Raw genomic sequence first — 26,977 nt, forward strand, 5'->3', positions numbered from 1 at the left:
TCGCTACTTTCCTTACGCTTGCTTGTAATCTGATTTAGCCATGTACTCCAATGGGAGGTGGATTACATGGCTAAAAGCACCCTGCCCTATCAGCAATGTATCACTGGTCGCAGTGCGATTATCGCTGGATTTCCAGCGATAATCACACTGTTTTCCAGCTAACACATGGATTCCTATCGCTTGGGAGATAAGCTTTGCTGATAGCACGCTATCTCCGCGATAGAATCGGAATTTGCCTAGTGCTATGACGGTAAGTTCCAATTCTATTAAGGACACGGAGGCGAGGATTATGCTTATCTCTCTTCGCTTTATTACTTATACAAAACAACAGCAGCCAGAGAGATTTGTGAATGTCAAAGAAAAAACCATACAAAAAACTACAACTCCCTACAACCAGGGAGGTAACCTAGTCATTAGTCCATCAACTATCTCTATGACACTGTCTCAAAGTCCTCTGTCAGCTCTCTCTCCTCCTCTTTCTTCGCGCAAGTCACGCCACTTCCTCATTGGTCTTGTTTGGATCCATCATTTCCTGAAAGAAGCCAAACAGGGAGGTGAGAACTGAACGAACCGTCCGGAGCGCAAGCAACGGTCATAGAACCAAATACAGCAAGCAAAGCAAGCATGTCTGTCAATAAACATCCAGGAAAAAAACTTACTTACCCCTATACGGGGGGGTTCGCACCAAGGGTGCCCCGGGCGGGATAATCCTCGCCTCCGTGTCCTTAATAGAATTGGAACTTACCGTCATAGCACTAGGCAAATTCCGATTCTATGTCAGGACCGGAGGCTTCGGATTATGCTAGTTCAAAGCTTACTTACCACTAACTGTGCCACGTTAAGAATCGGCTTAAAATAAAACCTCTTAAAGGTGGAGTCGGACGACCAGTCCGCTGCACGCATCAAATCCTCCAAACGCGCTCCGAGCGCGAAAGCCTTCGAGGCCATAGCGCCCCTGGCTGAATGGGCACCAAACTGTTTAGTATCAATGCCAGCCTCCTGCATAACCCAACGCACCCACCTAACAATGGTGGGAGAAGAGACTGCCTTGTGTGGCTTCTTGAGAGCTATCAAGAGTTGTCGTTCGCCTGGCGGGCGGAGTTCCTGCGTCAAATCCTCATAAGTTTTCAAACAGTCTACCACACAAAGTTTGGGAGAATCCCGGAAAGCCGGATAGGTTATTGTTCGCGAGTTGGACTTGGTTCTACGTCCAATCGTAAAAACTACCCCTTCCGGGGAAAAGACCCGCGCCGAGACGTCAAGTGCACGAACATCGGAAACTCTCCTGCAGGAAATCAAGCAGAGAAGCATAGCAAGCTTAGAAGACAACTCTTTCAGAGAAAGATACCGATTAGGCTGCCAGGAAAGAAACAAATTCAGTACCCTGTTAACGTCCCAAAGGACGGAGTAGCGAGGCTCCGGGGGCAGCGACAATCGCACGCCCCGCAGAAGTCTGCAGACCATTGGATGTTCTCCGACAGGTGCTCCGTTTAGAGGCTCGTGGCCGGCGGAAATCGCCGATCTGATAGCATTAATGGAGCGATAAGCCAAACCCTCCGACGCCAAATCGGCGAAAAAATTCAAGAGGGGAACGATTCCTGCGACCACGGGATCCAGACGTCGTCGAAGACACCAACGAACCCCACGTGACCATGAGGATCTATAACGTTTCGTGGTACTGTCCGCCCATGCCTTTGACAGGAGGGCCTCAGCCTGACCCGAAAGTCCCGGCAACGACCATCGTCGGCTGAAAGACGCCACGCCATGAGTCGGAGTGTCCCCCGAGATATCAGGTGATGAGGGTTCCCTTCCGGATTCTGAAGAAGTTGAGGATATAGGGGGAGTAGGATTGGAGAATCCCAGGAAAGTTCCAGAAGAACTGGAAACCAGACTTGAGACCTCCAAAGGGGGGTTATCAGGACCACCTGCGCACATTGGCGCCGGATCTGGGCCGTTGTCCTCATGATCATCGAGAACGGTGGAAACGCATATCCGTTCTCCTGACTCCAATCCTGGAGGAAGGCATCCGTGGCAAGGGCCAGTGGATCCGGTCTCCAACTGAAGAACCTGGGCACTTGATTGTCCAGACGTGAGGCAAAAAGATCCGCTGAGAACGGACCCCAGAGGTTGTGCAACCACTGGAAGATCGGAACATCCAGCTTCCAAAGGCTGGAGTCGTAGAGATGACGAGAGTGCCAGTCCGCTACTTGATTGTGCTGGCCCGGGAGATATTCCGCCGTCACCGAAATATGATGCTCAAGGCAGTAGCTCCAAAAATCCTTTGCCAGATTGGCCAGCGCCCGAGAACGGGGACCACCTAATCGATTGACATAATGGACCGCGGAAATGTTGTCCATCTTTAGGAGGACACAAGACTGCACTCTGTCCTTGGTCCAACAACGCACCGCGAAAGAGCCAGCGAGCAGTTCCAAGCAATTGATGTGAAAATCCCGCTCGTTTGCTGACCAAACACCTCCGGTGGAAAAATCTCCGCATCGAGCGCCCCACCCCAATTTGCTGGCGTCGGACTCGATGACCAAGTCTGGAACGGATCCGAAAATCGCTCGGCCGTTCCATGCCTCCATATGATTGAGCCACCAGAGGATCTCCTCTTTGGCTTCCGCCGACAGGGGCACCACATAATCGTAAGAATGACCCCGTCGGAGGTGGTAGGCCTTTTGACGTTGTAGAGCGCGATAGTGCAAAGGGCCCGGAAAAATCGCTTGGATCGAGGACGACAAGAGGCCTACGATCCTGGCGAGCTGACACAAGGAAATGGTGGGCTTGGACACCGTACGGCGTAGTTCGTGTCGAATTTTCGCCATCTTGCGAGACGGAAGACTCAGAGTCGCTTGAACGGAGTCCACCACAAACCCCAGGAAGGTGACCGCCTGAGAGGGGTGAAGTATCGATTTCTTCGTGTTGATAACAAACCCCAGGCTTTGAAGCAGGGAAACGGTTTGTTGGAGCTGCATCACCAGGAGTTGGGGAGTCTGAGCCATCAGAAGGATGTCGTCCAAATAGACGATCATGCGTATACCCCGCGCCCGGAGAAACTCTACCACGGGACGAAGCAGCTTGGTGAAACACCAAGGTGCCGAGGAAAGCCCGAATGGAAGGGCCGTGAATTCGTATACCAAACCCCCCCAACAAAACTGAAGGAATCGTCGATGGGGCGGATGCACGGGAACTACAAGGTAAGCGTCTTTTAAATCTAGACGCGCCATCCAATCGGAAGGGCGCAAGAGATCTCTTAAAAGGTGGATTCCCTCCATTTTGAAATGGCGGTACACCAACCACGCATTGAAGTCCTTGAGGTTGATTACCGGACGACGACCTCCGTCCGTTTTGTCCACAAGGAATATATTGCTGAGGAAACCGTGAGGATGCAAAGTTGTGCGACAAATTGTGCCTTTGCAAAGCAATTCGGCGACCTCCTCGTCGATCAACCGTGCATCCTGAAGGGTGAACTGCAATGGACACGGTCGCGTGGCCTGGTGAGGGTTGCCCAGAAGTTCCACATGAAATCCTCGAATTGTCTGCCGGATCCATGCATCGGACGTTAGCTTTTCCCAAGCCTGAGTGAAGCTTGCCAATCGTCCTCCTATCTTCAGCTGACATGCGGGGAGGACACTTACCGTTAGAAGCTCCGCCTCCAGCACTGGATTTGTATCCTCCACGGCCTCTGAAACGCTGTCCTCGCGTTGGGTAGAAATTGGTATAGTTTGCAGTGGAGTTGTAGTGACCACGGCCAGAGCCTTGTCCCCTTTGAGGATTTTGCTGGAATCCGCGGCCGGACGAGCGGCCCCTGCCTCGACCGGCCCCGCGGAAAACCCGCTGGGTAAACACCTTCTTAATACCCGACTGGGCCTTGTCTAAGGAGGTAAATGTAGAGACAAACTTCCCCAGTTCCTTCACGAAAGGTTCTCCAAACAGGCCCCCTTGAGCAACCGCTCCTGCCTCTGAGGAAGCTAAATCCCCAAGTTTGGGGTCCAACTTAATCAACAAAGAGCGGCGACGCTCCGTTGAAAGAGCACAATTTGCATTGCTCAAAAATATAATGGCTCGTTGGGCCCAATTCGACAAGACTTCCGGCGAAATAGTTGAGCCCGTTACTTTAGCCTCCTCCGCCATGTCCAGGATTTTTGCCATAGGACCGACGGCATCAAGGAGTTTATCTTGACAAGACCGCCAAGATCTGTCAATACCCTTACGGGGATCCTTTACAAATTTCGCCAGGAACGTAGCCATTTTGGAATCTAATTCCGGCGTAAGCGCGATTTTGTCTGGCAAGGAGGGACGCGGGCATTCCGCCCTCAAACAACTCCGTGCCTCTTTTTCCAGTGGCTTACGCAAACGGTTGGCAAGGAACCTAACAACTTTATCCCCTGGGACCCAAGCGGAAGACCGGGGATGCATTATCTCATCTGGGTTTAGCATATCTGCATCTTCCTCAAGCGCCGCCGAAGTGGACGCCGAGGCCGGTCGCCAAGGACGGGAAGAACCCGCCTCATCATCTGTATCCCCTTGAGTGTCATTATCTGTCGCTGGGGATGGTGGTTCTGGGATATCCTGAAATGGATCGGTCGTTGGGAGAAGGGGGGCCACCGGTGCCGTCTTTGCTAGAAACGCCGTCTTAAGGCGCGCAAAAGCATCCGCATCTACTCCATCAGGGCGTTGCTTTTTTTTTGGGGGGGGGGTCCCATCGGGAACCTGCCCAGGGGTCTGCGCTACACTGCCACGTGCCGACGCTAATCTATTGCATTCTTGGACTATCCTGTCCGAGAGACGCTGCTCCATCGGACCCACTACTTCATTAACCACCCGGTAGATTGAATCATCAACCGCGTCAAAGAAGTCGTCGCTATAAGGTAAGTATTCCTGCACTTCCTCTTCATAGTATTCAGACTGTGTGGCCATGCTCAAAAGGTAGGTACGTAACCCTTACAAACTTAGCAGGATAAAAGGATTAAGCGCAGTCCAAAGGCTGCAAGATAGGGTAGCCCAGAGGGTTACAATAGGGCTGCACCAGACCCTCAACGCGGAAAAAACCCTCAGAAAGAACCTGACCGGGTGGCTGCCTCCCTACCGCGTTGTGAATATTTATTTATGCCAAATACATTTGGAGATAAATGCCCAGAATCCAAAAATAACACCCTCCGCGAGATGCGTGGTGTTTAGCAGGTGCTTACAGCGCCGGTTTATTAAGCGCGTTCAACGCGGATAAATCCGCAATACAGACCCCCACTGGGGCGTAGTAATTAGTGAAAGCGGGGAGAGCATACAATCCGCGATGCGGACGTCAAGGTGAGGCAGCAGGGGACGGCTGTGACCGTTGGTCTCGCTTCGCGCTCCTCCTCTGAGGAGACGCGACGCGAGAACGACAAGGCGGTCAAGCGCCCCTAGCGGCGCCTAACAATGCCGCAACAACAGGGGAGCCGGCCGCGTAAGGAGCGAGAACGCTCCCGCGGCCGGAGAGGGCTCTGAAATTGATCAAACTGACAACGTGTTAGGAAATGTCACTGAGAGCCCACAAAAAACAACATGAAACGCATTACAACCTGAAATATATACAAATAATCACTCGTTAATACCGGAAATAAACAAGAGCACTTAACTGGCTGCGCAGCAGCGAAGAAAGAGGAGGAGAGAGAGCTGACAGAGGACTTTGAGACAGTGTCATAGAGATAGTTGATGGACTAATGACTAGGTTACCATCCTGGTTGTAGGGAGTTGTAGTTTTTTGTATGGTTTTTTCTTTGACATTCACAAATCTCTCTGGCTGCTGTTGTTTTGTATAAGTAATAAAGCGAAGAGAGATAAGCATAATCCGAAGCCTCCGGTCCTGACATAGAATCCAGCTTTAGCCTGCAATAATTATCCTCGCGCTAAAAGCGCTGAGCGGTAATTATCGCAGGCCCTTGCTGATATGCCCCATACTTCTTACTATTCAGAAAGCTGCGAAAAACTCTCTCTCTCTTCTTTGTTACTCCTGTTGAGTAGCAGTTCGGTTGACTATACTCAGTAGACGGGACTGCAGCAACTCATTGGTCCTAGGCATTCTAGACTATGTCCTCCAACATCTCCAGTGAACCCAAAAGCCAGCTGTCAGACCTGCTTTATCCCTTGCTAAGAGTTTGTCAGCAACAATGGCTTTGAACTATTTGCATAAGCTGCCCATCAAGAACAAATTGTTTTCAGACCACTGTACCTGGTGTGAAGGCTATCCAGGATCAGAATGGCAACTATTTTTGTAATACATTTCTACCATGCAATCCCTCACGGACTCTTAGATCATCCATTCCCAGACTGCTGACCATACTTAAATCCTACAAAATGAGCTTGGGGGTCAAGGACTTCTCGGTATCGGCAGCCACACTCCACTTCATTTGCATAATCAGACTAAGCTTCTCCCTTTTTGTAAGCTCCTGCACACCTAGCTGAGTGCACCCCTCTACTATTTTTAGCACCAGGACACCATCCTTATTAATCCTGCATATAACTTAATGTAACATAACGTAGCATAGTGGAGCGTAGCTTAACGTAATGTAACGTAATGTAGCGTAGCAGAACCTAACATAGCGTAGCATAATGTAAAGTAACAAAATGAAGGGGACTCATATTATAAAACTAACGATGTTTTGTTGATTAAGCTTAAAATAATTAAACGATGCCTTGAAGAAAAAGAACGAGTGAGCATATTTCCAGAACAAATAAAACAAATAATAATGAGGAGGGGGAAGAGAAACTCCCTTGACACATTAAAGCACACCATCTATAATGATAAGAGTATAAACATCTGAACCCCTTCAGGAATATAAACTATATAGAACGTCCTGTATCAGCTCCCGTTTGACTGATTTTTTTATTACAAAATAAAGAGGCTGTACAGAAGCGCATGCCTATTTTCTTAGTCAAGATGTTAGACAAATTGTTTCCAGAACCACCATCCATAGAATTCCGAACAGAAGGTCAGAGCTGACTTCCTTCTCCATTGACAGAAGGATAATTGTCTACGGAGCTGCAAAACCACCACACAATATCAGAGAAGGTACACTGAATTTCACCTGTTCCGAATTCATATAAACATCGCACCCAAAAGAACAAACAGCTGAGGGCCAGCAAATCAAATCAAATCGACCTAGAGATGTCATTGAACAAATGGAGACGTATCCTCAGAGAAATTTAAACTAGAATTAGATATTTAGAAAAATTAGAGAAAATGATGTGGAAAATGTAGCAAGAGTGATAATACTGTACAATCTGTGTACACAAAAGAAGCTGAACAAACATTTCCCAGGATGGGTGGTGGCAGAGTTCATGACTGCCAAGCTGATGCCACTGATTTAGTGGTGTGGAGACAGCATTGCAACACATCATCAATGTGTCCTTGAAATATCAATAGTCACTACTTCATATGAAAATTCTATTGGCATACTATCTGACAGCCTTAGGGTGGACTTACCCCAACTTTTTGCTGGCCTTCCTCCATTTTTCTGACCTAGTTTCTTCTGGTTTTGGGACTCTGTGCAGTTTACTACTGCTGGCCAGCGCTAAAGTGCTTGTGCTCTCGCCCCTAGAACATAGTAGCATTGGCTTAACCCCAATTGGCATATTTAATAAGTCCCCAGTAAAGTGCACTACATATGCCATGGGCCTGTAAATTAAGAGCTATTAGTGAGCATGCAGCACTCAATGTACCACCCACTTAAGTAGCCCTCTAGCCCTAGCTGTTGCATACCCTGTATGTGCAGTTTACTCTGACACTTCGACCTGGCAAGATTAACCTCTCGCCAGGTCTAAACCATCCCTTTTTAAGTCACCCCTAGAGGAGGCCCCGTACGGCCCACAGGGCAAGGTGCAATGTATTTAAAAGGCATTATATGTACTTTTAAGCTGTATATGTATTGACAGTGAAAAACTCCCAATTTAATTTTTTTCACTACAGTAAGGCCTATCTCTCCCATAGGATAACATTGGGATTGCCTTATGTCTTTTAAGTGTAATTCCCAATTGAGAAGAGATAGACTTTTGAGGGTTTGGTGTCACTGAATTTACTACTTTAAATGACAACTTATGGTGAAGTTGGATCTTAAATTGAAGTTTGGCAAATGCCTCTTTTAAAAAGTTGCCACTTACTTACTTTAGCCAATTGGTGCCTGCTGCCTGTCTCAGGTCAGTCTGGGTTGGGTGACAGCTGGGCTTTGAGTATTCCCTCTAGATAGCCACACACAAAGGGAGCTTTAAGTGTGTTGCGATAGCCCTTCCTGGGAGAAGGGAGGGAGGAGCTGGGCACTGCCTTCCACTCCCCCCTGAATTCTTTCCCCACACAAATGGCTGCATAACCCCTGCAGCGAGTCTGGAGCTATGATAGCAAGGGAGGACCTATGTGCACTTCAAAGCTTTCTTTGAAGCCACCCCTACTTCAAAGGCACAATGGGGCAGATTTATGTTGCACTTGCGCCACTTTTGCGCCGCCGTTGCATCACTTTTGTGACGCAGCAGCGACGCAAATCCTGCGCCATGGTGCGGGGTATTTACAACGTGACGCATCTGGGAGATGCGTCACGTTGTAAAGCCCAGCGCCACATGTAGGCGTTCCAGGGCAGGTGAGGGCTTCCCGGCGCAGGAACGCCTCCTAAAAGTGGCTGAGCGAAATCTACAAGATTTCTCTCAGTCACTTTTGAGCCCATGCTGCGTCAAAACCCTGCACCTGCTTGAAGCAGGCGTAAGGATTGACGCAGCATTGTGCAGATAGGGCCCCCCAGAGCATTGCTGGAGCTGCGTCGCGCTTGCGACGCAACTCCAGCAATGCGCCACTTTTACGGCACAGATGCGTCACGCATCTGTGCCGTTTTTGCCCCATGGTGCGCCGCATTATAAATGCGGCGCATTCATGATGGCGGAGCTGGGGCGCAAAATAACTGGCGCATCCCTGCTGATATGCAGGGATGCGCCAGTTATTATAAATCTGCCCCAATGGGTATAAGTACTGGACCTATTACCCCATAATTTCAATAAACTTGTGGACTTGTGCCTACTCTGCCAGGAGAAAGTGTTGCTGTGCTGCTGAAAGGAATGCCACTCTGCCTTGCAGTGTTCTTGCCGTGCTGAGCTGCCCTTCTGCCTGCTGTTTTCCTGCTGGGTGAGAAGGCCTGATCTTGAATCACTTGAACCCGGAGAGACTCCAAGGGCTTGCTGGCTCGCCTCTTGTTCTAAGTCTCAGGGATATCAAAGACTTCAACTACCTGCATCTGCACCTGGACAACCAAAACCCATGCATCCTCATTGGAACTGACGTATTTTCACCTTTGCATGGGTCATAAATGGTGCATCTTGGCCTTTGCGTGGATGGAACTGGTGCATCCTCGCCATAGCATAGCTGGGGTATTGCACTCGGACCGGGGAATCGCCTAAGTATGTCACTGTATCCAGCCCATGCTCCATAATGGTCGGCATGCCCAGGATGACCAGATTACCCTTTTAAGCGCTAAGTGCTATTTTACTTTTATTCTTTATAAATCCGTATCATACTTGATGGATTTTTGTTGTTTTGGTCAATTTTATTGATAAAATGATGCTCTTTTTTTCCAACAAGGTGTGGAGTTTTTTTGTGGTGCTTTCACTATGTTATTGTTTGAAGTGCTGCTCAAATGCTTTACACATCGCCTCTTAAGTTAAGCCTGACTGCTCTATGTCCAACTACCAGAGGGTGAGACAAGACAATTTATGGGGTGTTGTGACTTACCCTGACTAGGATTGTGGTTCCTCCTTGGACACGGCGCATATGCCAACCAGAAATCCAATTTCTAACACTACAGGACACAGGCACAGATTAATATGGGTGTCCTCCCAGATACTTTTCAAGGGTAAAGGTTAAAAATGCAACTGAAATTTTGAGAAATCACAGTTACTTTTGCGGTCGAAGGTGAATAACACAATACATAAGATGGCCGTGGAGCACACATTAATGATATTCTGAAATGCCAAGGTTATGGATAACGTTTTTGTCAGGGTTTTGGTTGCACTTTTCAGTTTTTATTTAGAGTTTGCTAGATTTAGTGATCAGTCATAATACAGGATAACCAAAACTCACCCGACTTAAAAACTGGAAAAAAACAGTGAATCGAAGACTTGGAGACTGTAAACAGGAATGGGAACTTGAGAGTAAACAGCACATTTGTATGTAATAGCTTGGGGAACTGGAATTATGTGCCTGCATTTGCGCTAAACTGCCAAAAGGGCGCCAGCGCATGGGTAAAGGCATGAACGAGCAGAATGGACATAAATAACGCACATTCCTGCTCTTTCCCTGTTATGCAGTGCAGTTCAGCAAGGTGACAATTTTGTAAATCCACCCCAATGTTTTATGTTTTTGTTGAAATCTGCAAATTATGCACCAGGTGATGGATTGTGTGACATATTTAGGAATTTCTCAATTGTAAAGAAAACATAGCTGCTGCAGAATAACTTAATTACAGTGCCTTTGGTAATTGGACATGCTGGGTCTTTCCGAATTGCCACTGGATAACCTGTTTGGATCAGCTAGATACATTAGAATTTTGTTTCCCCCTGTTTTAATGCCAAAAAGGTATTTTGTTCTTTAATTTGTGATGATAAACAATTGAATCAATAGTAATGTTGGGAGTTAATTGTCAAGTGAAGTTGTGACAATTATTCCACTCCCTAATGGGTGTGTCTGATTACAGGTCCTTATGATTGAAACATTTGAACAAAGCTAACTTATTCAAAAGTATGATAAGATCTCAGGTTGGTTAGAAGCATCGTAGTGGCTGCATGCACAACTTTTGGTATGTCCAAAAAAGCTTGGTCCCACAAGCCTGTTCGAATCGCTGAAAGGTGCCCTTGCTCCTACCGTGGCACAAGACGTGCCAGGTCCAAGCTCTGGCGTAGGGCTGGCCCATCCATGCCCATCAGAAACTGAACGAGGCTGGGCTGAGCCCCCCCGGGCGCTGTGATTCACACTGGTTGGTCTTGGATCACTTGTGATAAGAAGCTTCTTGCTCGTGTTCCTGACGAATCTGGAGTTTGGAGGAACCAGTAGGAGATGCACTTTCTCTTCTCCTTATCTCCCTTGTATGTTTTTTTTTTATTTATGGTGGTTCCCACTGTCTCACCCCTAATTTTCAAATGGTATTCCACCCTGCCTTGGGTACTGGCCTTACAATCTTGACATCTAACCTGGTTTTCCTGGGGTTTTCCACTAGCCCCAGATTAATGGGTGCTTCTGAGCATTGTGAAGCCATTTTGATTTTCTACGACCAGTCTAGTGTTGCGCTGGTCTTTTGATCTGAGGACATTTTCTGAGATACCATTGTAAAATGCAAGAACCCTGTTCCTGCCCCTAAGACCGCCACAAAAACAGTTACCACCTTGGACGCTTATTTGGAGCACGCTGCTGGGGTGCTTGACAAAGAAATCGAGTTGGTCACTCGCAGACTTTATCATTCCCCTCTTTCCTGCTTATCCCCTGATGTTCTGAACCTTGCCCCCCTTTTCCAGGGGTTGGGATCGACTGCACCATCCCTTGCGCATGGTAGTGGATGGGATGATATCATACTTTCACGTCTGGAGGTGAAGGAGCCATTATGCCCTACGTGCTTTCACACGAAAGACCCCATTAACCAAACGCTGCCTGATGTTCAGGTCGTAGTGGAGAAGGACACTGGAGCTGGAGGTAAATGAAAGCGGGCATTGACGAAGTGCCCTTGGGTCACTGGGGATTTACCATCAATTAGTATCCATACCCTGATATGGCAAAGTCTGATCTGGTGGCTTTGTTGGATTCGTTTCGAGACTCTTTAATAGCTGCGCTGGAGGCCAAATTGGATATCATAAGTCATTGTTTAACACCAATCGAAAAAGTGCTTTCTAACCTAAACCAGCCTCAGCCAGTACCCTTTGTGGAAGCTCTTGCCCCCAATTACTTGGTCACAGGTTTTTCCACCGTTAATAATCCACGTGACCCACAATGTTTGTTAAGTGAAGCTGAGACGCTGAGAACTTGTATTAATAGAACCATATTAAGTCCCCATACCAAGACAACGAGGCAAAATACCATTCCTCCATCATCCAGAGCTGGTACGCATCCTGGTGGGGTAGTAGGAAGCAAAGAGATAGGGGCAGTTGGCACATCTGAATGAGAGGCTAACAGACCATGAAATGGTGTTCCAAGCCTGTTATCCTTAACCACCCTCCTCAAGTGACCCCTTGTGTGGTGGTGACGAGGAATGTTCCCATTCTCTCACCAGGTACCATGGAAGACTTTGAACACTTTTGGTTGAAAGCCTTTTTCCAGTCTAGCAGAAACACTAGGGCTTGTGTATTATTTGCAACAAACTAATCCAAAGCTTCCCCAGATAGTGAGTGTTTGTCCTGAGCTGGTTCTCTGCCATAAAGCCATTTGGGTCTGGTTGGATCAGGCCTATTGCTATTGAACTAAACCTATTTGAAAGCAGCTTAGTCACTATTTTATTATCTGTATTTAATAGTGTGATTGGCTGGTATGAATTAGGATCTTCAGCATCCTTATCTTTGAAACGTATGACATTACCTTTAAAAAAACAGAAGGTGATATGTCATCTCCCTGTAGCATTCTATTGGCTAAAGATAAAAGAGGGTCAATTCAGAAATCTGAGAACGATTTAAAAAACTCTCCCTACTCCCGGGAATCCGTCCGGGCCACAGGATGTTCGGGAGATTCATAATGACCTCCAACAATTCTTCTTTAGAGAAGGGTCGAACCATATTGGCTCCCGATTCTATAGATAGGACTGGAATATCGCAATTTGTTAAAAACCTGGAACCTTGGGGAAACCTCCCATCCTTTCTCCACCAGCTCAGACGAAAATATGATTAATTTAAATTGATGATAGCAGTTTCAAAGAGAAGACCTGCACCACTGCAAGGTGAAATCTTGACTATGGGCCCGATTCACAGAACTAACTTAAGACAAAATCCTAAACTTACTACCATTTTGGTATTCACAGAAGGCACTTACTCATTTTGGTATTCACAGAAGGCACTTACTCATTTCGGTATTCACAGAAGTTAGGAGTCCTAACTTTAGGACTCCTAAATGCCTTCTGTGAATACTGAAAGTCTTAAAGTTAGGATGTTTCTCAGTTTAGGAGTAGTAAAGTTAGGACTCCTAACTTTAGGACTCCTAAACTGAGAAAAATCCTAACTTTAAGACGTTCGGTATTCACAGAAGGCAATTAGGAGTCCTAAAGTTAGGACTCCTAACTTCTGTGAATACCAAAATGAGTAAGTGCCTTCTGTGAATACCAAAATGGTAGTAAGTTTAGGATTTTGTCTTAAGTTAGTTCTGTGAATCGGGCCCTTAGGTCCACAAGTGTGGGAAGATCCACACTTAGCAAATGCCATGAAGAATCAAGATGGCTTCATGGCCATCAATGACTTCCCACAATGTGCCTTCCCATACTCCTAAAAGGGTTGACTCATTTGCATGTCGAACCTAAAATCGGGCTTTGCAGTATTGATAAATACATGAACATGCAGGAAGGTGCACTAGTACTTTACAAATGCCTTTAAAAAGAAGAAAAAAAAGCAAGCAGCAGTTCCTTTGGACAATGTCACTTTTGCCTGGATGCAAGATTTACATCAAGAGTTTGTGAAATTGCATATTTGTTTTTTCATGGAAGTTTGTGAAATGAAAAACAAATAAATAGCAAAATTTGCTGGCACCGCACTGACATTTTTAAGCACAGGAGCAACTTGCATCGAAAACCTTGTAAAATGGCACAGGAGAGTGGTGAGGCATTTTCAGTGCAAACCAGTCTTCTTCCAGAAGTTATACAATTGCTTGCAAAGGGTAAGCAAGCATAATGAAACATTTTGAGAAGTTTAGCTAATTTCACAAAATAGGAAATTTAGTAATTTTATAACTTTCACCACCATAATTAAATGTTCCATAAAATAATACAACTTTAGACGGGTTGTGGGATTTTAGGGTTTGCAACATTACATCATTTCATTTACAGATATTTAGGTTAAATATATCCTAATTTAATACTGCATAAGTTCTACTATCACCTTTCTGGAGGAAATACTAGAAATATAGAGAATAAATCACTAGCTGAATATCCTATACCATAGGGGTAGTATGGTGGAAGAAAATCATCAAGTGGATTCTCCTCCTTCCTACTTCCTACAGAAAATTGATATTTTTCAATTACCACCAGTTACACACCAATATAGACTTCTCCATCTAGTTTACTCACCTGAACAACTTCACGGTTAAAAACAGGAACAACAGGCCTGGTATGCTGTGGAGTGATGGGAAACTCGCTATGTAGTTTCCTGTCCTCGGAATAAACATATTTAATATACCCAAGTCTTGCAGTTTTCATCCAGTATGTGGAGGGCATTTATGGACTTAGCCTGTCTGAGATTAGCCTGGTTGATTTAGTGACCCTGAACAAAATGGATGCCAACAGGAATGGAAGCTTCTCCAAGATTAGTTCTTTCGAAGTCAGGCCTGGATTATGGTTTTTCTCTCTGTGGAACCAGTGACCCCATCACCAGGAAAGCCACAGTCCTCTGACCTCTAAATGAGGTGGGGGTCCTAGTTGTGGGCCTTTGGGACATCTGCCAATGTCCATTTTCTACACTATTTTAATGATGCCTTGATGTTCAGTGCATTGTACATTAAAAACTTGGCACAAGGTAAACTCGAATGCAAACATGCTTAGATTTTCTAGCTCGGCTGGGCTCGTTTACTTTTTAAAAAAATTATCTTTATTAGGTTTTACATTTTTATAGAGATACACCCCCCCAGTTGATATCCCTCCCCCCACCTCACCTCAGACCTGTCCAACACAAACAAATAATAATAATAGAATTTTCGCTTTGCTATGTATTACATCTTTGATATGGTGACATATGTTGATATCTCCGAAAAAGGAAACAAAAAAAAGAAAAAGAAAGAAAAAGAGAAAAAATTCCGTTAAGTACAAGAATACTACATCACAATCCAGATTTGAGATTGCTAATTAACACAAATTAACCGGTCTCTGGCTGTCTTTGTAGCCATTGTATTAACGGGTCCCAGATTGCAAGACCTGTTTACGGTGTAAATTTTCTTAGTGCATTGTGAAAGTTGTCACTCAGGGGTATATTCACAAGAACGTGTGATAACTACCGCAAGAGTACCATAACGGAACTTTCAATATCGCAGCCCATCGCAGGAAAATAACCCTGTGTCAACGTGGAATTCACAACAAGGCGGTAGCATGCGATAGACACTAGATAAAGCGTCAAATGTCAGCGTCAAAATCAACGCCACGCCGCAAAAATGCGAATCGCGAATGAGAAAATTCATGCGATGAGGCCAATCACGGTACAAAAAGTAGTGAAAACCACCCACAGGCCTGCAAATCCCATGCGTCTTGCGGGAAAATGCACCATAAAAACCACAGAAACAACACACCAGAAACAAGCCTAATCATGGAGCAAGATGGATGCACCCTGACCCAGCGCAGAGGACAACGTGAACCCCACAACCCCCACAGACCACCAGCAAGGAACAACGGGTTCAGGGAAGGTCAAGGAGAAAAGGGAGAGGAAGACGGGGTGCAGACCGCAGGAAAACAAAACCAGCATCACGGAGGTGAAAGAACACAACCAGCAACTGACCCACAAGCAGACTACCGTGAATGCAGCCGGAGTTTCGATGAGGCGCCGGCAGGACGTGACAACCTAAACCAGGTACAAACCTGCTGCCAACAGGAAGGCAGCAACGGCAACAGGTGGTGGCAGTCCAGCGCCACAAGAGGAGCTGGAGGAAATCCAGGCCACAATCATCAGTGTGGAGACGGTGCAAGGAGTAGGGAGTACGGACACAGCTCGAGAAGACCTGACAACATCAACAGGGAAAGTAACAGACAGGGACTGGGTGGACAGGGGAAGATGGGCACAATGACACACATTCACGACGAGGCGTAGCACACTGCACACCCACAATTACCCAGGATCATGTCCCACATCCCCTTGGCACACTGCAGCACACACACATAGCAAGAACAGCACACCCACATCGACGACAACGTGGTACAATGCGCATACCTGATACTGCAGAACAGAGGACACAACTGGCTCCGCACATGCACAGAAACATGCCTACCACATCTGACAGAGCAGGAAACTGTGACATGGAAATGTACGCATACGACCTCACATCCGTCATGTAGTCCAAATCTACACTGTCCCACCGAAGAATCCAGCACCTCAAAAACAGTCACAATGTACATTGCCAAACAGTCTGCATGTAAACCAGAACAATGCACCAACATACATGTCAACACAATGTCAACATGCATCTCCCCTTCACATTGCAGAGGGGCACACAACTCCTCTAGCAGAGCACAGAAGACAACACATCTGTGATGCCAGAGAGGACCACCACACCGTCGACACCGACGCCCTACAACAGCCCATGGATATCCCACGCAAACCACCACCAGGACCAGGGCAGACAAACTACTAGAGGAGAACACAGCCCCTGCAAAAGACCACACAGCAGGAAGCACATGCAAGCACAGCTGGCACACAACACTTCACCCACCCACACATGACACCCCAATGCTATGTGTCATCACGCCAAAAGAAGGTGGCCCAACAGGTGGGGTTGGGTGCCGAACCCATGGAAGGCAAGCTAGAACCCTCAGGGACCACCCACACACCACAAAGGAGACCCACACTGCCATAGAGACACATGCAGATGCACATTCACAGTCCAGAACCATGACCAGGGGCACGCAAATAGCAGTCACACACCCACGTTGGAGCGGCGTACGATGGCCCTGGCCACTCCCCTTACAAATTGAGTGGGTGACGACAAACCTACATGTCCAAGCTCCAGCCCGCTGCCTGCGGTGACATGTCTGCATCCGATGTACACAGCACACTGTAATGTCTTAGGGTCCTCATGCATACAACAAGACCACAGGGACACACGTAGATATCATGTCGAACTGGCTACGGGCATGTGTGCCTGGCCCCTTTATTGGCAGGGCCACATGTACAGTGACGCCTGTGCTGGATGTGTGTGGGGTGAGTGTAAGCCAGTCCGCACAGAATGCTTGGTGCTGGCAACAACTTGAACATTGGACACCAGTGCAATGGAAACAGAAAACACATGCATAACAGAGTCAACTGCACAGCAACATTGAGGGAGCCTGGAGTAAGGACAGAGGTCACCCAATATTCAGTCAGGAGGTTCCGTGAGTTGCAGTGCACTGAGGTAGGGGCACTAGAGATGAGCGTGCTCATGTGAAGAAATTGATAGGATTGTGTCCCTTCGGCTTACTCCTGATGCAGATGCAGTGGGGTGTGTTACACCTCCATCAACTTTCGCATCAACGTCCCAGGTCTCCCACACTGCCTGAGGTGAGAGTTGCGTCCGCAGTCCACAGCACAATACCCAGTAATGGTTCTGGGTGTGTAGCTTGACTACCACCTCCAATCTGCATTCCTGCCTTGGGGATGTTGCCTCCTGCCCTCCCATTGTCTGTACCATCTCCCGTACGCACACTTGACACATCTTCCCCATCATAGTCCCAGGTCTTCCACACTGCATGAGGTGACATAGCTGCGCAATATCTCCACAGCACAAAACTCAATCACTAACAGACAATGGCTTGCGGTGCACTGAGTCACTGGCACCTGGAGTGCTGAGCAGGGTATCAGGCCGATGTTGGCATCCACGACAGGTCTGAGCAACTCTGTACGTCTGTCAGGACCACCGTATCAACTCTGGCGGTTGAAGGTGGTCCTTGCGGTGGTAGCGTGTGCCTCCTGCGGTGATGTGACATCCATGCCGGTCAGTACCCGAATCTATGTGTGGGCCCTGGTTGAGGCCGGAGGCTGCAGACAGCGCCGGGCCACAGACACATGGCGTTGATGACCCCAAGACCACCATCACAGAGGCCATCCAATATATCAGGGGGGAGGAGCTGGTCTAACGGCTAGGGCGCTCGACCACGGACCTAGGGAACTGGGTTTGAGTCTCGTTAATGACGCCGAACATACTGTGATTTTGGGCAAATCATTTAATCTCCCCGTGCCTAACAAAAAATTAATGTGTGTCCTCATGTAACGTATCTGGTGCTATGTGAAGCGCTCTGATAACTGATTGGATTCGGGTCAAGTTCGCACTATATAAAACTCTGCCAAAAAAATAAAAAATCAGAAGAAGGGGTCCCAGACCTGAGCAGCACAGAGTTGGTGGCCTCGGATGCACTGCGGCCGGCACAGGCACCATGCACGGGACGGTGATTTGCGGTGCACTGAGGTAGGTCCACGCGCAGTGGGCGTGTCCTCATTGATGTCCAAGGTGAATCTGGTGTAGGCCTGCGGGGGTCAGAGGAAGGTGTCCTCCAGGGCATGATACAGAAGGTCTGGTGTCATCAGGCAGCAGCAAATGGAGGAGTGGAAAGTGCCAGCCTCGTTTTCACCACCAATTTGGTATCAGCTGCAAGAGGACAAAAACAGCCCCTAGTCCATAGACTCAGATGCCACCAATGTACGACCAGAGAGTGTCCATGAATGTCAGGTAACAGACTTAGTGGCACAGGTGCTGAGCGGGGATGCAGTCTGCAATTATGCCAGTACACTGACATGAACTCCACCATTGCCAAATCAAGACTGTGACCTACTGGACCGCAGTGTACACCGGAGGCAGCGGTCAGCAGTTGCCCACAGCCACGTGTCGTTGGCTGGCGAGGCACAGAGTTAGTGACACCAGGGCAGTTGTCGGTAGTGTTCGATCACCTCCGTAACAATGATCCTGTTCCCTCCGGACTGCAATGCGTCATCCTCTTACGCCTCTCCATGCCTTTTGAATGACCGATGTTCAGTTCCAAATCTGTGACCCACTCGTGCGCAGCGTAGGCCAAGGGCAGTAGTCTTCGTAGGCACACTGACACATGTGGTTCTGACCATGCATAGAATTGTTGGCACCACATCGAAGTGGGTATAGTGACTTGTCCCATGCCTTAAATGGTGTTCACTGCCAGGGTGTAATCAAGACTCAGTTCCAAATGTGTGACCTACCTGACCGTGGTGTAGGCCTGAGGCAGCGGTCAGCACGGGCCATTCACCGAGTATCGCCAGCATAGGTTGGATGGCCCCACTGGCCTGCGTAGTTCAGGTTCAGTGGCACCACTTGTTCGGACACCTCCGTGTATGTGACCCGGGTTTCGTCTGGACGGAGCCGCATCTTCCTCTTACTCCTCTCCATGCAACCACTGGTTTGGACTCTGCCATTCGTGATTTGCGCCCAGGTGCTGGATGTGGGACCTACTGGTCCGCAGGGTAGTCCTGGTCCCTCATCCACTTATGGACGGCTGGCATTGACAGGGTTAATGGCACCACGTGTTGCCGGTTGGCGTTGAACAGGGTTACTGGTACCAGGTGTCGCCAGCTGGCGTTGAACAGGGTTAATGGCACCGCGTCTCGCCGCTTGGCGTTGAACAGGGTTAGTGGCACTACGTGTCGCACCAAGCCCATATGGAACTATGCCTCACTGATCAGGTGGGACCTGTTGCTGTTGCCGCTGGCCCAGATTGGGGGTCACTGCCATTCATGACTCAGGACACAGTTTCACATATGGGACCTACTGGGCCGAAGAGTACGCCTGAGGAGGCAGTAGAGTACGTCAACGAAAAAGGAGTAAAGAGAGCTTGTGTCGTGGAGGCTGTGATGGTCTGAGGAGGCTGCCAAGGTCGAGGGACTCGGGCCAAGAGCTTGCACTGGAACGTGGTGGGCCCTACTTGCCACACGTCGGTGATGGCAGGTGATAAGTGAGGCCTGGCTGCGCAGGTGCAGGTCTGACGGGTTCGCAGTCCAGCGTGCCGGGGTCCAGCAGGTGCACAGTGTCGCAGGCAACTCCGCTCAAGAGGAAGGCGTTGGCATCATGGCGGGGTGAGAGGTGCCGCCCTGGCAGAGATGTTGGGCTTTCCGGAAGAGGACCATGCCCAGGTCTACATGCTTCTTATTCACACCCCTACGCTGGTGTGGCGTATTCCGGGCCATCCCACGCTTAGGGGGGGCATAACAGGCAAGATTTCCGTGAGGTCCCCCACTGGCTGTCGTGACATGGTTGCTTCCACTGTCCACTACACTCCATACACCAGAGGTGTATGTCACCATGGATATGGGTGTGTACGGCATACTGTGGTCTGTCCAGCACATCTCCGCCACTCTTGGCATAGTGTACTTTCCCAGTCATGGTATTACTGCATCCTTCACACATGCCTGTTTGCCACCTCTCCCCTCATTCAGCTGTTGTGTGGCTGAGGTACCATGCTGTTGATGGCTCAGTTCACGGCTTGGCCAGGTAACTGAGTTGTTCTGTCATGTCTGGTGGGTGGGCATGTTGTTGTGCATGTTGGTTGCGATTTTGTGATGTATGCATTGCCAGAGTTGTGATTTGCATGGTTGTGGAGTTGAGGTGAGTGGGGTGTTCATTTGGAACTTGCCAAGGGGCTCTGCATTTCCCTTGTTGCCACCCTGGGTACGCTGGTTGCTGATGAACAGTCGGATGATGAAGGAATCATGCACACAGGCTGTGTATTTGAAGGCGACATTGTTGGAGGTTCCACGGTGTTCTGTTGTTGCCTGCACATTGGGGTGGGACGTGTGCTTTCTGTTGTGGTGATTGTGTGCTGCGCGACCAGGGGGCACAGGTAGGATATGTGTGCTATGGGTTGCCCCCAACACGTGTGTGCATCCTGCTATGGCGTATGGTCCTTGCTTGGTTTTCAGCATGACCTGCTCATTGTGTTGGACGTATGGGGACTGGGGTACCAGGGTGATGGTAATGTCCAGGACAGGTATGAGGGACTTGGTTGTGGCTGGGTGTGAAACTCCTCTGACTCTGGCGGGTGTTGGTTGGGGGATGCCAGGGGCCAAATGGTGCAGCCGAACCAGCAGCTTGGTGTGGGGTTGGATGTTGGTTGACTGCTGTGTTGGTGCCGTAGGCCTGTTAGAGGATGATGGTCAGGATGCGTGGGATGGTTGTCCCTTTCAGTCTGTGGTGGACGGTGTCATTGTCAGAAGTTGGGTCTGTGCGGCTGGTACGCTTCCTTGGGGTCTGCTGTCTTTGTCTGTGCTGCATGTGTTGTGGTCCGAGGGGGTGTTCTGGGTGAGGGTTGTGGTCCTGGGGTCATGTTGGTGGGTGTCGTGGCCCTCTTGGGTGTCTGGACCGCATGATGGGTGGCTCCATGGCATCTGTTGCCCTTCCGATGTGGCCCTGGTCTATGCTCCCTTTTGTGGTGTAGGCTGCCGTCCGACTTTACACCAGGTCAGAGAAGGTGTAGATTTCCTGGTGCTAACGTCCCTTATCGCCTGTTTTGTGTTTTTATCGCAGATCTGGCTGGTCGTTGAGAATGTTGAGGTGTGATGTTGTCGCGGCTTTTGGCGCGGGAACGCCCACTCTGCATCTCATTAGCGATAGTTGCGCGGGTCGTCTGTGGCGATGCTTTTTGAGTCTGCTATCGCTGATTTACTGGTGCTGTGGGCTGCACCAGCTTGTGAATGGGGAGATAAATTTATCACAGCTTTGGCTGAGATAATGTGCTGTTATTTCGGCGATAGCTCCTTCTGAATAATATGCCCCTGAATCTGTAGAAAACCATTTCCGCGGTGAAGATGAATGTAAACATAAACAACTTCTCAAGGTTCACGAAGTGCACAAATCAGGAACTTTGCAAAACTTACCTCACCCATAAATGCCTTGGGATAGCATTGTTTGCAGAAAGAGATATTCCCCAATATGCCCCCATATTTTGTATTTATCTTTCAACTCTTTCAATACCTTTGATTTAAATGATTCAGCACGTAGAACATTAACTTCGGAACGTTGCAATAAAATTAGCACAAACTATAGCTGGCCTCATCAGACTTGATGCCAACCTTGCAGCTAGTACAAATAAAAAAACAATCAAATTGGAAAGCAAATGGCTGTTATAAACCCGCGATGATGTTAAAAACTAAGGGGATAAAAATCCATACTTATGTACTTTTTATAGTGCCCATTTTTATTAGGATAAAATGTTGTAGGGCATTCTGATTAATGAGAAACGTGTGGATTTGCTGAGTTTCTGAAATGAAAATGCTAGACGAGTGGTGTCTGCTTTATCTCAGGTCTGCTTATGACACAGTTGCATTTCTGCTAGGGGTATGTTTGATTTTTTTATTAAGGGACGGTTCACAGTGAATAAACAACTAAATCCGTGTGCATCAAAATCTCAAGGACAGAGCAATAAAACCGTATGCAGTATGATGTTGCCTTAAGGAAATTTTGTTCCCATCCTATTGTATTTCTATTTCTTGTCCTGGACATATTTTTACAAGCTGAACTCTGTAGGAACTTAGTGAAAATGCTCAGGTGATTGTCTATGAATACATGATAGTATATTTACCTTTATTTTTTCTCTTAAAACTTAACAATTTTACCCTGTTCACTCTATTGTTTATGCATACTGCTTAGCAACAGAACAATCACATGACTGATGATTAGATACACAGAGAAATTATGGCAGTATAGGCACATCTTAAACATCCCTTGAGAAAGCCTAAGGGGCTGGTTTTTGAAGAAGAAAGATACAATGTGACTTTGTGATAAAGGTGGAATTTTTGTGTGGTGACTTTTGTGTGTGTGTTTGCTTGTCACATTGCGTTTGATTGTGATAGAGGTTGTATGCAAATGATAGTGCAAATGTTTGTGAGGAGTAAGGGGAAATATAGAAAGACAGAATTGAATAGGCTTTCTACCTTTGATACAGTTTTGCAGTAGCATGAGGAATGGTGTGAGTGCTGGGCATGTCATAGAATATCACTTTATGGTTCTTAAGATGAACTGTGATATATTATTCATTACTGATGTGTGAATAGTTCATAATCTACGCATCTCACACACAAGGCTAAAGGCATAGATAATGCACAGCAGCTTTAAATGTCCAAGGTCCCTCATGGTGCGCGCTTCAATAGGACCATATTGTTCAGTTGCTTTCTTTGTGCAAAGCAGCCAGAGAGACACGAGAGCTCCGTGCTTAAGGATCATGTGCATACATATACTAGCGATGGGGATACATCTAAAACCTGGCCATAAAACCACTTGCAAAAATATCTAGGGCCTTATTTATGAAAAGTGACGCATGGCTGCGTGAAAACAGCGATGCGTCACTTTGCCTTGTGCCCTCCTTGCGAGATGCTGGATGAGTCATATTTACAGTATGACGCAAGGAGATCTAGATACGTCAGTATTTCTGATGTATCTGTAGGTGCAAAAATGACGCATTTCTGGAGTGTGTCACAAAAGTGACGCAACTCCAGCAATTGGTCATTTCACATGGGCAAGTCCCGTTTCAAATGTGCCTGCGTAAGATATTGACGCATTTGTGTCCTAGAAGTGGTGCAGTGAAATCTCATAGATTTCACTGCGTCACTTCTACGAGGCTTACTTGCGTCAGAACGCCCACCCTGCATACATTATACCTGCCGCAGGTATAATGTAGCGCAGGGGTTTACAAAGTGACGCATCTGCCTAGATGCATCACTTTGTAAATATGACTCAACATAGTGCATTTTTTACGTCGCTGGTGCGTCACAAAAAGTGATGCACCGGTGGCACAAAAGTGACGGAAGGGCTCATAAATAAGCCCCCTTATGTGTATGATCACTCATCGACTTAAAGCTGCTGCACTGTTTACCTCTAGTAACTAAGCCACAGGCTGGGGTGGTGGAGTGAGCTAAAGAATGATGATGGATTAAACCCAGATCAGTTGTTGGGGGTGAGTGTTTGATATGCTCAAACGCTCTGTCCATCATCCCCTTTGGTATCGCTTTGTTCGCCCTAAGTTGGCAGGGTATGCCCAGACGTGGGTCCCTTGCTCACTTTGCCACTGGATTCAAGATAGCCTGGCTGATGAGGGTTATGAACCCGAAACCGGTCCCAGGATGCTTGTTTCCGGTCCAGGGAAGACATGGCTTAGCAGTTCGTGCTGGACTGTTCCCATGAGGCACAGGGTCAGACTGATTTGCTTATGGCCATTTCTGAACTGGGGTGGTGGAGTGAGCAAAAGAATGATGATGGATTAAACCCAGATCAGTTGACTGGGGGTGAGTGTTTGATTTGCTCAAACGCTCCATCCATCATCCCCTTTGGTATCGCTTTGTTCGCCCTAAGTTGGCAGGGTATGCCCAGACGTGGGTCCCTTGCTCACTTTGCCACTGGATTCAAGATAGCCTGGCTGATGAGGGTTATGAACCCAAAAACGGTCCCAGGATGCTTGTTTCCGGTCCAGGGAAGACATGGCTTGGCAGTTCGGGATAGACTGTTCCATGAGGCACAGAGTCAGACTGATTTGCATATGGCCATGTCTGAACTGGGGTGGTGGGGTGAGCTAAAGAATGATGATGGATTAAACCCAAATCAATTGACTGGGGGTGAGTGTTTGATTTGCTCAAACGCTCCGTCCATCATCCCCTTTGGTATCACTAGTGGGCTTGCAGCACTGATTGTGCCACCCACTTAAGTAGCCCTTTAAACATGTCTCAGGCTTGCCACTGCACAAGCCTGTATATGCAGTTTTAAACTGCCATTTAGACCTGGCAAGTTAACCTACTTGTCAGGCTCAAATCTTCTCTTTTATTACATATAGGTCACCTATAAGGTAGGCACTGAACAGCCCATGGGAAGGGTGCAGTACATTTAAAAAGTAGGACATTTAAGTTTAAGTTTTAAATGTCCTGGTAGTGAAATAGTCTTTGTTAGACCTGTCTTCCTTAGGGTGTTTTTCTCCTAACTCTTTGCCTGCTTACCTCCACTTTTTTGCTATATCATTTTAATGGCCCTGGGACTCTGAGACCTTTATTACTGCAAACCAGTGCCAAATCCCATGTTCTTCTCTCCTAAACATGTTGACATTGGTATATACCTGGGTGACGTATTTAGTTTACTTATATGTTCCTTGTAAAGTGGTATACCATATACCCAGGATGTTTAATGTAATTGCTACTAGTGGGCCTGCAGCCCTGCTTGTGCCATCCACCCTAGTAGCCTTTCAAACCTGTCTCAGTTGCCATTGCAAGACCTGTCTGTGAAGTTTACTGCCACTTTGACTTGGCATTTAAACCCACTTGCCAAGCTTTAAACTCCTATGTTATTACACATAAGTCACCCCTAAGGTTGGCCCTAGGTAGCCCTGTGGGCAGGGTTCTGTGTAAGTAAAAGGCAGGGCATGTACTTTTAAGTTCTACATGTCCTGGTTGTGACAAACAGCTAGGTTCATTTTTCATTACTTTGATACATGGGAACACTTGTAAGTTACAATTCCATATTAGAAAGGAGTAGCTAAGTCATGTTGCATATCTTTGGAATGATAATGATAGTCATCTTTTGTGGTAAAGTTGGATTTACCATTACTACTTTGAAATTGAACTTTTAGAAAGTGGACATTTCTTTGCTTTTAACTTAGCTCTGTGTGCCTGGAGCCTGTCTCCAGTACATGTCTGGGGTGCGTGAAAGCTGCACTTTGAGCATTTCCTCTAGACAGCCACACACACAGGAAGGGCTGGGTATGACAGATGATTCATCTGCATTTTGATAACTTTCCTGGGAAGGAAGGGGTAGGGGTGGCCCACATTTAGATCTGAATGGGCTATGTCCTGTTCTCACACAAAGCACCGATTAACCCCCCAGGTTAGCCCTGCAGACATGACTGGGTTGAAAGGGATCAGTCTGCACATCAGAGAACTCCTTTGAAGTCATCTCGTACATCAAGACACTTTTGGATATAAGTATTGGGTCTTTGACTCCTTGAAATCCGACTCTTCTGGATCTTGAACTGAATCTCTGAAGGAATGCTGTGCTGCTTAAAGGTCTTAATTGGGCTGCTTTTCTGGAAGACTGCTTTTCTACCTTAGCCATGCAGGCTGCTGCTCCTTGACTCTGTTGAAAGGAGAGCTGCACTCTGCCATAACTCCAAATGATCTTCGGAGGTTTACATGCCTGTCTCCTATTTTCTGAAGTCTCAGGGTCACAAAAGACTTCTTTCAACTCTGCTGGCACTGCTGGACTCTGCCATCTAGGAGTCCTACCATGCCTGAGGTGCCCCCCTCCAGTTCTGGGCCTCAGAAGTGGGTTCTGAAGCCACTGTGCTACAAAATCAATGCATCGTCACCACTGCACTAATTAGAACCAACACAGTGCCCTTTGACACAGAGCTGATCCAAAGACATTCCTGCAACAACACGGGATCCGACTGCAAGGTTTGAAGATAATGCAGTGCCAATTCGAGGTACTGATTGCGAGGTTCGACTTCAATGAATCGACCCAACTGCATGAATTTGAACAGACTCATTGTACCCTCTTGCTCCATCCAAGGGTCCTTGTCAGCGTAACCTGTTTGAGTCCTGTAGCTGGCCTGCCCTCCCCTTCGCGGTCAGCCTGAACTTTGGATTTTGCCTGGTCTAGCATGACCTCAAGTTACCTTTTAGCGCTATTGACTTCTAAGCACTATCGTTGGTTTATTCTTGATAAATTCATAACTCACGTTCTACTTATTGGATTTTTGTTGTTTTGGGTTTGATTTACTCAGATAGATATTCTCTATTATTGGGTGGAGTCTTTTTGTCGTGTTTTCATTGTGTTACTGTGTGTGTGTCTGTGTGTGTTGCTCAAACACTTAACACATTGTCTCTTTAGATAAGCCTGACTGCTTTGTGCCAAGCTACCAGAGGGTGAGCACAGGTTATCTTTTAGTCTGTATCCAGATTACCCTGACTAGGATTGTGGTCCCTACTTGGACAGGTTGCATACCTCTGACAACTAGATACCCAATTTCTAACACTCTAAATTTTGTTTTTCGCTACTGCAAGGCCTATCTCTCACATAGGATAACATTGGGATTGCCTTACTTAATTTTTGTAA

Source organism: Triturus cristatus, chromosome 5_2, assembly GCF_964204655.1.
Source record: "Triturus cristatus chromosome 5_2, aTriCri1.1, whole genome shotgun sequence".
NCBI lineage: Eukaryota > Metazoa > Chordata > Amphibia > Caudata > Salamandridae > Triturus > Triturus cristatus.